This window comes from Bidens hawaiensis, unplaced genomic scaffold (genome assembly GCF_021521415.1).
Source record: "Bidens hawaiensis isolate Kalapana, Puna unplaced genomic scaffold, B.hawaiensis_p1.1 tig00035453_1, whole genome shotgun sequence".
Taxonomy (NCBI): domain Eukaryota; kingdom Viridiplantae; phylum Streptophyta; class Magnoliopsida; order Asterales; family Asteraceae; genus Bidens; species Bidens hawaiensis.
In genome coordinates, this window is record NW_027505368.1 from 41,466 (window position 1) to 53,609 (window position 12,144).

The 12,144-nt window shown below is 33.1% G+C and overlaps 1 long non-coding RNA gene across 1 annotated transcript; it reads right to left on the reverse strand.

Moving 5' to 3' along the window:
* Positions 1–10,496: 10,496 nt before the first annotated feature.
* On the reverse strand, positions 10,497–11,220 carry LOC143612721 (uncharacterized). The gene is made up of 3 exons (XR_013149986.1): positions 11,167–11,220; positions 10,766–10,861; positions 10,497–10,534 (listed from the first exon to the last, which is right to left on the reverse strand). It is a non-coding gene; the product is annotated as an uncharacterized LOC143612721 (long non-coding RNA).
* Between the last annotated feature and the right edge of the window lie 924 nt (positions 11,221–12,144).

Here is a 12,144-nt window from a genome sequence, read left to right on the forward strand (position 1 = left end):
CAATAATTTACAAAGTTGGGGGAATCATTGTGTAATATCTAGAAATTCTAATAGATAATATTAAAATATTAATATTTGGTATTAGAGAAGTTTGTTTATTTTAAATAAATATTTAATAGTTACGAGAATGTGCTTAGAAATAAACATGCACCAGAAGAGGAATATGGGCCTACGGTCTATTAGCTTTCTTAAACTTATCATAAAAACAAACCAATACTCGAAATATTTGGGATGGCTACTAAGACATATATGGGTGTATTATTACACTTGTTTCGGATGACGTGGTGTTCGGTGATACGTGTCTAATTAACCGTGTCATTTATAGTAATGTCTTATATAACCTTAAAAAGTATAATAAATAGTATGATGAAGTTGTAAAAAGTTGGTATTATCAAAATTACATAGCTGTTAGAAATATAGTGAAGATTTGGTATTTTAAGTTGATATTTTTAAGGTAAGGTTTAGAATGGGTTCCAAGTAATAGGCATCTTAACGTGTAAGGGGGTGTTTGGAATTGCTTATTTTCATCAACTTATAACTTATAAACTTTTTAAAAAATAATAAGGTGTTTGAGATTGCTTATATTGTGAGAGAAAAAGTTCATAAGTTACGCTTTTGTAACTTATTAACTTAATAAATAGTTATAAGAAGACAAAATAAGGAATCCCAAACACCCCCTAATTTTTAAGCAAATAAGACCATTATTTTTTTAATTACTAGTTAGTGAGTTTGAGAATTCAATAATTTTCTTGTAAGTTCTTTTGATCCGGTAACATGGATAGATTCATTCACCTTAATGTGTTGTTTGTTTGCATCATTCTCAATTGTAATATAAATATATATTAGGACTTTGGCAGAAGAGTTAAATTATTTATAATATATATAAACAAAAGTTTTAAAAGCTCTCTGGATACTTCATACATATTTTCAAGCCATCAGATTGCATTATTTGTAAATGAAGGTTTTTTATGCATTTAACCCGAATTCACGGGTATGGGTCTCACCAAACCCAGATATTTCTTAAACGGGTTATAACATCTAATTAAATTAAAAATTAATTAATCTCAACAAATATTTGATATGAAAATCCCATAAAATAGGGATATACTTAAAACTAATATTTGATTTCTTTAAAAAATTAATGGGTCATGGGTCTCATCAAACCCAAATAACTTTTAAACTGGGTTATAACATCTCATTTATTTGTGAAACTCTTTCATCATCAAGTACTAAATATATTATTAAGTTATGTACAATAAATAAAATTAAAATCCAAAAAATATATAAATATTATAAACGTATAATGACGAAATACAGGGGATAATAAATAGTTTATATATAGATTTTGAAACTAAATTAAATACACTAAGAAATTATAAATATTTATATAATACTTTTTAAGGTTATATAACACATTACTATATTCAATTTTGACACGGTTAATTAGATGAAGTAACAACGTAAAATTATTTATATAAGAAAATATATAGATTTTTAAACTAAATTAAATACACTAAAAAAATAATAAATAAATGATAGGCAAAACTAAAGCAAAACAAGAGAATTAATTTAAGTTTTTACTATTATAGTTAAATATTTCACATTGAGAAAAAAAAATAAGTGGTGAACCAGTGATGATACCATTATGGTAATTAGGGGTGCGTAATAAACAGGAACAAAAAACAATATTTGGCTAACACCCAAACTTTATTGATGATCAAGAAATCTGACTCAAAAACTTGATGCTATATCCCATACCTTAAACATGGTATATATAGACTAATCTAAACGCGTTAGAATATATTTAGAACAGAATAAAATCAACACAATAATTATTTCCATCTAAACCTAAAATAGATTATTCCATACAATAACTATCCATAGATAACCTGATTACTTGCACGCCAAGTTAACCGGTTTCTTGTATCCCAAGTCGTTCCACGCATAGCCATAAGTCGACTCGGTAATTCCCAACAATCACCCCCTGAATTTCTGAGTCGTACAAGGGAGATCTTCCAACTTTAACAAGGCTTGCATCTCATTGAATTTAATCCGCGGGAGACCAACCAAAAACCGTATCTTCTCGATTCGTGCTTCCGGGGCGAACACTTTGTCATAATCAATCCCGGGTTGTTGCACGCATCCTTTCACCACAAGCATCGCCTTGTGTTTGTTTATTGACTCGCCGGGATTCCGTTTTACCTTGAATACCCGTTTACCGATTGGTTTAACTTCTTTTGGTAACCTCGTTAAACTCCGCGTTTTCTTTTTATTGATTGAATTGATCTCGGCCCGCATCGCTTTCATCCACTCGGGTTTCGATTTCGCTTCATCAAAACTACTCATTTCATCATTCAATAACACTAGTAATTCTTCGAGTTCTTCATTGGAATTATTACCCTTACTGCAGTTTGCGACAAAGCTTCTGCTGTTAGCGACACCTTCGTTGCCGCTGCTGTTGTTGTTTGCGACAGCTTCACTACTGTTTGTGACAGTTTCACTGCTGTTAGTGACGGCTGTGTCGTTGTTGTTGTTGTAGGCTGAACCGTCGCTATTGCTGCTGTCAATTAGGGTTGAGTTCGATTTCACTCGTCCAGATCCGACGTCTATTGGCCCGCAATCACCGGAGAACATACCTGGTAACTTTGCTTGTAAACACGTTGGGCTCCCAATATTTAGTCGGATTTTATAAAGCATTTTGGAGTTCCTCGTGACCTTCATTAGTAACCTTCCACTACTATCGTGCATCGTTAAGTAGTTACTCCTCATCCGAATATCACAACCCGACTCGGTTGCTTGACCCAAACTAATCACATTACATTGCAAACCTGGAATATAATAAATATCAGTCATCAATTTATGTTCTCCACTTTTACCTTTAAAAACAATCGAACCCTTCCCTTTGATCGGCACACACGAACCATCCCCGAACCTTACTCGTTCGTCTATTTGTTCGTGTAATTTCCGCAAAATATTCACGGTTTCCCATCATATGGTTACTCGCACCATTATCTAAGTGCCACATGTCGGTCTCGCCCGAATCGGTATCGTACTTTGTCGGAATTACTTTATCTTCGTTAAGGTATACGGTTTCCCGGACACCTTCCATTATAAAAAACGAAGCATCTAAACCATTTGTTTTATTTTCTTCTGTCCGGTTTAGATTTACTTCATCTTTCCGAAATCGGTCGGGGCACCTCGAAACAAAGTGCCCAAATTCATCGCACCTGTAGCATTTAATATGTGACAAATCTCGTTCCATACCTTTTCCTTTCTTATCATCTCGACCGCGTCCCCGTCCTCTTGAAGCATAGGATCCTCGACCTCGACCCATGCTAACCGGTTCAGATTTGGTGAACATTAACTGACTTTGACTGCTCTCGGTTTGAAGATTGTCTTCTTTTATTCTTTCTTCATAGGCTTTTAATCGACCCAACACATCATCGAACCCAATAGTTTTTAAATTTAAAACTTGCTCGAGTGATGCTACTATATGAATAAAACGTCTCGAAAGACTTGTAAGGAAATTTTTTACCATTTTTTCTTCCGAGAATATCTCTCCGAGCGTGGCGGCTTTTGACGAGTAACTCGATAACGTGGCTGCATACTCATCAATCGTCCCTGTTTCATTCATCTTCAACCCGCCGAACTCTGACGTTAGGGTTTGGAGCTTCGCCTCCTTCACCCGTTCTGCACCTAGATGTCGGGTCTTTAACGCTTCCCACATCTCTTTCGCCGTGCGCAGATGACCCACTTGTAAAATCTGTGCTTCAGGGATCGACTGAAAAATCAAAGCGATTGCAATATTGTTTAGTTTTGCATCACCTTTACCCGGATCGATCGTGTCCCACACGCCATGCACATTCATCAGCACGCGCATATGCATAGCCCAAACCGTGTAATTCGTTGTTGTTAGTTTCGGACACTGAAACGAACCTGTGTTCGTTTCTTTGGCTGGTGGTCGATCACCCATCTCTAAACGTTGTTTTTTTATAACCAGAAGCCCCTGTTGACTTTTGTACCAAACACCAATCACAATATAGAAAACTTATTGTATAATCGCCAAACGGAACAAAAGGGTTATATTGTTTTTTCGATTCCGTAACTGAAGCTTCTTGCGCAAGCTTAAAAAATCACTAGAAGATTACTCCAATCGTTCCACCAACACGACTTTCGAACTACGAAAAGAAACGCCGAATAACATATGGAACAAACTCTAAGAAACGCCGAATACCGGATGGAACAAACTCTTGATTGCCGATCTCCTTCTCGATCACGGCTTCTTCAAAAATCGATTCCTCCTTATCGATCACGTCTTTGATCGATGAACTCTAAGAGCGTAACTGCTCTGATACCAATTATGGTAATCAAGGGTGCGTAATGAACAAGAACAAAGAACAATATTTGGCTAACACCCAAACTTTGTTGATGATCAAGAAATCTGACTCAAAAACTTGATACTATATCCCATACCCTAAACACGGTATATATAGACTAACCTAAACGCGTTAGAATATATTTAGGACAGAATAAAATCAACACAATAATTATTTCCATCTAAACCTAAAATAGATTATTCCATAAAATAACTATCCATAGATAACCCGATTACTTGCACGCCAAGTTAACCGGTTTCTTGTATCCCAAGTCGCTCCACGCATAGCCATAAGTCGACTCGGTAATTCCCAACAACCATGTTGGTAATCTTTCTCCAGTTATGAATGATAACACGTGAAAATAGAATTGACTTCTTTTAATATTACTTTAAGTAGTTTTAAAGTCCATGTAACACACGTGATGATTTAAATAATTAAGTTATAAATAAAGTAATACATAGTGTATATAAAAAATATATTACATCTATATTTGTATCATTATACATAAACTAATTTATTTATATCATAAAATGATTTTTTCCAAAAAAATAAACTTAATAAAAAAATAATGCACGTGAAAAAACATACCAAAGAACATTTTATCTATTGAAAGTTTACTCTCAGAATCGTATATGTAAAATTGAAATAAATTTGGTTATTAATCAATTTCGAAGAAGACTTCTTATATAATAATAGTTTTGAGCTACACCATGAATTTTTTTTTGATAAGTTTGAGGGGCTTCTTGACTTTTCCAATTGACAAAAAAAAATAACATGTTAACCCGTTCAATTTTGTGAATGTCTTGCTTCAATTGAGCATAATTTTGTTTGACATGCTTCACATACAACATTTTGATCACTATTTAAGAAAAAGTCAATGCTGACACAAATTTTCTAATTTGATAAAAGTTAGAAGCGTTGATAGAACTGGAGGTGACATGTCGGAAGTGTGTCATTTTTTCTTAACTTTTAATAGTCATGAGAAAAATACCCAATTTGCAAAATCCCGAATCTTTTAACTATTTCAAAAAATGTCCTTAAAAATAAATTTGAAACCCAGTCACATTTAAAATTCTAACTTTCATTTGTTTTACATTTTAAGTCAAAACTTTGAACCCGTAACAAGTTTGACGATTAATCTATTGGTATTCTCAAATTTTTAAAAATATTCAGATTACCTCTTTTTTACCCGTAACAAAGTGGAGCCAAATGTAGTTAATTTGTACAAAAGGATCTATTACCAACTTTTAACCCGTAACAATCAAATTTAAGTGACACAAAAAACCCGAATCAATCCTTGATAAATAAAACAGAGAAACTAAATATGATAAACTTTATTATATTTGAAAGTGATGGTATATACTATCATTACAATTTAACACATATATGTATAGTTTACTAAATTAACCAAAAAAAATATATAGATAGATTTAAATCATATATTTATAATTTATAAATTTAAATGACAATGTACAAAAAACTAATAGATAAATGGAATTATTTTTAAAAAATGGATAAACTTTTAAACATATATTTATAATTTAATGATTAAAAAATACTTTGTTTAGAGTTTTGTTATGTTTTTTTTATTTACAATCTTCAACAATAGACATAGTATAATATGTCAATGATAACATTTAAAATTATATTCTTTTCAATATTTAAAAAACACGGGTTGTTGTTGATTTTTGGATTTCACCAAGTATAATGTGAAATATATTCTAACAATGTATAATAGTATAATATGTAAATATTTATTTTTATAAAAGTGTATAGTTATAATATAAGTAGAGTGTAAAGAAAAGTGAATAGTTTAATCATGTTATAGATATATAATATAAATGACGTGTAAAAGAAAAGTGAATAATTACTTATCTATGACATATATTAGTTTTGGAGGGAAAAAATTATGATGATTAACCACAAACCGACACATGTTTACAATTATTAGATTTAGTTTTCTTGTGTATTACGCATTCCTGGTTTTTAAACATTCTCTAGCACCTTAATTCCATCCATTATCGGCTTCCTACATCAATTGTATGGTACTTATAAGTCATTATCAGGTTGACGGGTTCATTATACATGTACGTGAATTACGCATATGAAAAAAAAAATCTAAAGTTTCGATCTGAATGGCGAAACATATAATTTTAATAAGACGACGATAAAAAAGCAAGTCATTTTGTAAAAAAGTGAGGCAATAAAAGCATACCTAAACCCCAAGAACCAATGGCCTATAGTGGAGATCTCATGATGCATGTGTGTTTATTTACATTAGTGATAACATATCCTATTTATCAACTTTTATGTTCGAACAACACATTTACTAAAATACACTTAAGTAAAATGTTTGATGCCTATAGTATTATCTTAGGTAGGACACCTAGAATCCTAGAAAGGGTGTATCTTGTATTCAACATAGCCAACAAGTTTCGTTAGAATGTGTTAAAAAGTTATGATACATTAAATAGTAAAATTCAGAATAAATGAACCATCAAAACATAAGGTTATGCCCTTAGGCTAATTTGAGTTTTGAGTCAACCCGACCTAACGTTTACAACCCATAGCATAGTTAAAAGAAAGTTTACCCTTTTGGTCTGTGTTTGTTTATTAATAGTATAAATGACCGGTTGATGAACGTGAACGAACATAAGGGTGTATGCATAGTTAAAAGAAATTAAAAGCAAACTTCTCAAACGAGCCACATCAACTAAACAATTCAGGAAATAATATTTAAAAAAAACAAAAAAGTATTTTTGTTCTTTTATGTTCGTTTCTTAATAGTATAAACGAATGGTTTATGAACGCGGACTAAAATTGTAACACCCCGGCCTCTCGTACCACCAATATTGTCCGCTTTACTCACAAAGAGCTCACGGATTTGTTTTTGGTTTCCCAAAACGCGTTGGGGATGTTAAGAGGCAGGACATTACTTATGAACCAATGATCTCTCTTGTCCACGTCCGATGTGGGATAGCTAAGAGTGGGACGACGTTGTGTTTGCTAAGGGTGTTACAAACAACCCCCCTTTGGACTCATCGTCCTCGATGAGGCATGTCTCATCATCCCAAATGGCGCAAGAGTGGCTCTGATACCACCTGTAACACCCCGGCCTCTCGTACCACCAATATTATCCGCTCTGCCCACGAAGAGCTCACGGATTTGTTTTTGGTTGCCCAAAACGCGTTGGTGATGTTAAGAGGCAGGACATTACTTATGAACCAAGGATCTCTCTTGTCCACGGCCGATGTGGGATAACCTAAGAGTGGGACGATGTTGTGTTTGCCAAGGGTGTTACAAAAATAAATGATATGCATAGTTAAAAAGAAAGATAAAAGCAATAGTTATGGAAAACTTCATATAATTAACATCACTCAAGGTTTCGGTTGACAGTATAATCTAATGAGGCGTGTTTGTGTATGTTCGTTTAACATTAATCGAACAAACGAAAATGACTAAACATGTACAAATTAAGCTGAGGGTTTTATTGATTGGATTGACTTTTGTATAGTACACGTTTTTGGTACATTTTTCGACGAGTGCTTTTATGTAGGCAAGATGAGAATGTTTTATTTGTTGGTTACAAGCTTACACAATCTCTTCAATTAAGGTTTTCGTGTCCGTCTTCGTTTATGTTTGACAATTAAAATGTTCTACCTATTAGTACAAAACAAGCCTTCAGACGTTTTGTAGAAGTGTTAAAAAAACTGCATTTAAGGTCCAAAACAAACATATAAAGATTTTACGCAATTTTTTAAATATTTGAGTACCTTGTAAAAATGGGCAAAAAGAGAGAAGATTGTGCTTGCAACAAGTAATAAGAAAAACATCGACATATTAGTATCCCATCATTATGCCAAAATGAGACATCTATAAATGTGTAGTTAACATCCGCACAGCATAGATTTGGTCGGTAGGCGGTTGATTCATTATGATACCGCTTCACAAGGCTATTTGGGATGTAAGCAAATTTAGTAATAAATTTATGTATAAATTCAGAGTAACAACTTTCAATGAGAATTTGGTACAAAGTTGTTAGTAAATATTTTCTAAATTAAAAATACAGGGATGATGGGGGGGGGGGGGGGGTCGTGTTAGTTTTACCCCGCACACTATAATCGACATACTGGAATTTGTATCGATGCTTTAACCCGAAGCTAGAACAAAAACCGAATGAGTAACATAAGCCGTATGTAATGTAACAAAAACAACACAACTGATCTTGATGATGATATGATGGGAATGAGCTATGATTGAAAAGTAATATATACATATTCTTAGGGGTGTTGATGAGAAATTAATAAAAAGGGCTAAAGTGTAATATTAGGGTAGTATAAATAATAGGTGATAAGGCTGGTTAGGGGAGTCGTGAATTTGTTAGATATGTTGGGCTCCTACGGGATGTAAGGAGAGAGGGCGTAGACCTGGTTTATCTTTTGTAATCGTTTCTATCTTTTAACAATATTAAGTTTTCTGATCGTTCTTCATTTATCCTTCTTGTATTTTATCAACAACACATCAGAGCTTATCAAATTCTTATCATGATGCATACCCCTGTCCCAGCATGTTCCCTATAACAAGTGAAAACCCACACATCATCTGAATAAAAAAAATGGAAATACACTTATCTTCTCAATTAGCATCATCATATTTGTTTAAAGAATGCTTAATGATGTCATAAAAATAAGTAAATTCTTAGCAACATCTATAATTGGTTTTAAAGAATAACCAAAAGTATATTTTTTTTAAGTGTAACTGAAGTTTAAGGAGCTAGAACTTTACTCTTGTTTCTCATGTTTGGAAACAATAACATTCTCAAAATCCAAAGACATCATTTTGCATATGTACAAGGGGTTCCTCCAAAGACATCATTGTGCTGCATCTTTAGCCATTGAATCTCTAAGCTCTTTTCTCACATCCTATAGATTTTTTTTAAAACAAAAGACCACAAAAAGTGATCCCCAAAATTTACAATCCAAGACTTACATTTAAAAAGTCGATCACTCATTCTAAGAGGGATACATGAGCACTCAGCTACTGAATATGCCAGATGTCGTTATGAACACCCATTGGCCTACAAAGTTCATCAACCAATCAATACACTCAAAAAGGATAATGAAACCTCCTCACAACAATTGTTTGCTAAATAATATATGGTTAATTGATGTGACAAATATGATTACATAAACTAAATTGCTACGGTTCTAATATAACATTTTGACCTGGTCAACTTTTACTCGTTTAACCAGACTAAAAGAACTCGGTTATTGAAATACAACGTACAAATAATGCATCAGTTAATATATACATACAGTGGCGAAGGCTAGGTAGGGCCGGGGTGGTCATTCTCTCAATAAAATGTACAAATGTGTTCTAGGTTACCAATAATTTTCAAAAAAATGTAGAATTTTCGAAGATTTTCAAACACTAATAAAAGCATCCGATTAGTATCATCGTACCAACAAGATTTTTCAAACACTTCAATATGATCAATATATTCTTTTTTCTCAGCTTCAAGATTAGCATCAGTATACCAAATTATGTAGATGCTATAATGTATTTTCAAATAAAAGTTGGTTATTAACAATTACCAATGTTTTTTTTTAGAAGACTTTTTTGTTATTTATGCAATTGATCTAAATGTAGCATAACAATCTAGATAATCATAGGTAACTTATTCACTCAATCAGATTAATAAAGTAACACTACCTTAGATAGCAACCATCATCTCCTTTTGCAAGACCACAGTCAAGAAACATAGCCTGAATAAAACGCCATAATATTAAAAGCAAAATCTATAACTTTCTAGCAATTTAGTGAGTCGTAGTACTTTATTAAGAATAGCAACTGTCCTTAGCATGACTTATACACAAGTATCTATTTAGTTGTGACAGAAAACATGTCGAAAATTTTCCACCAGTTGCCTTCACGTTTTTACAATATTGCTTTTGAATTACAAGCTGTGTGCACAAGTTTAACACTGAGAAACAGATATGTATGCACCTGTGAGACAACAATAAACATAATATAAACCCTCATTAAAAAAGGTAAGAAGATAAAAATCAACTATTTGAACTTTATAATTCTCCTCAGGTGCAGGGAATATTAAATAAGGTGGGCTTCTTCTTTCGAGCATGAGCAATTAGATCACCAACCTACGACAATGATCACATGACACTTCAGATTCACAAACAAAGAAGCCTAAAAAAAGTATATCTGAATTTTTGGAACGTCATTGATGAGTGTAAATTCCTTTCAATTTACACATAATCGACAAAATATATCTGAATTTGTGTAATCTACTGATCTATGATCCAGTTGTATGAATAACTCATTGCAGATTAGGTAAATAAATAAGGAATTGAAATGATGAAGTGAAAACAAACCATCGCAATCGAAGATGAAGCAAAAGATTAAATCTATGAGGCTCAATTCCATCCGCTTCCACCAAAAGTTGAAGATGACTCAGAGCTCTTAGCTCTCTGCAATTCAAAAGTTAAAAGTCTTTTCCAAATCAACATGTACAAAAAGAAACAATCTCAATTCCAGATTAAAACTTCAAATGATAGCTACTTACATTTTGTCAAGTTTGCCTACCACCATTTGATGCCATACTTCCAATGATTAAAGAAACAAATCCAAATCAAGATCAAGCAAACTGAACACAAATTTAAAGTGTTGAAGAAAACCTAAATCGTAGGAGCCAAATATCAAAGGATCTAGATGAAGAATAACCTAATTATGGAGTACAAAGAGGCGTAATCAAAACAAAAAAATAACGACTTACAAGACCGGTCTTCTTCTCCACCACCAGGGAGACAACGTTTTCCTCCTTAATAACTGATTAAGAAACAGAAATCCCATCACACAAACTTGATTTCTTTAAAACTTGTAACATATAGAATACATCACAACATGATTGATGGAGAGGAAATTAGGGATGAAGAAATAGAGAAACGATGAGGATTGAGAAAAATAAGGAGATAAACGGGGTTGAAGAAGACCCAAAATCTACAAATAATATATAGAGTTGAAGAAGAGGACGTGGAAGCGATTATGTTTATAGCAACGGATATTGAATGAAAGTCTTCAATGTTGTCAGTTTCATTTTGCGCGGGACAGAGGAAAGGTTCGTCGTTGAAATGGCCGGAGACATATAATGGCATTTAAAATTTTGGAAAATGAAAGGCCGCCTATACGTATTTGTAAGACCCCGATCCTGGTGCCGGACGTTGGATTTACTCATAAGCACAGTTCTACAATCAGAGTTAATTAAAACTTTCGCGGAAACGTTAACTTAAATCATTCGTTACAAAACATTTAATCTTTTCTTTGAAACCATAACATAAAAACATCATATTTAGAACATCACTTCTTCCATCTTCAGATGCCAGCCGTTCAATCCATGCCATGTGCCCTTCTCATGCTAGCTCGTTAAACATATTCACCTGCGTGCATACTAAAAGTCAGCTATGCTATGTGAGTTCTAGTTAATCAGGCGACATACAATACATTCACATATCGTACATACATACATATCTTAAACTTGTATAAATATCCATAAGAGGAACGTCATGTAATATCTACTAAAAGAACTATTACTATTGTCCATGCTATAAATTCTCCATAGAAGGAACACTCTATATATATTATCCATAGAAGGAACACTCTATATACTTTCCATAGAAGGAACACCATATAGTCTTTCCATAGAAGGAACACTCTGCTATCCATAGATGGAACAATAAACTATACATAGAAGGAA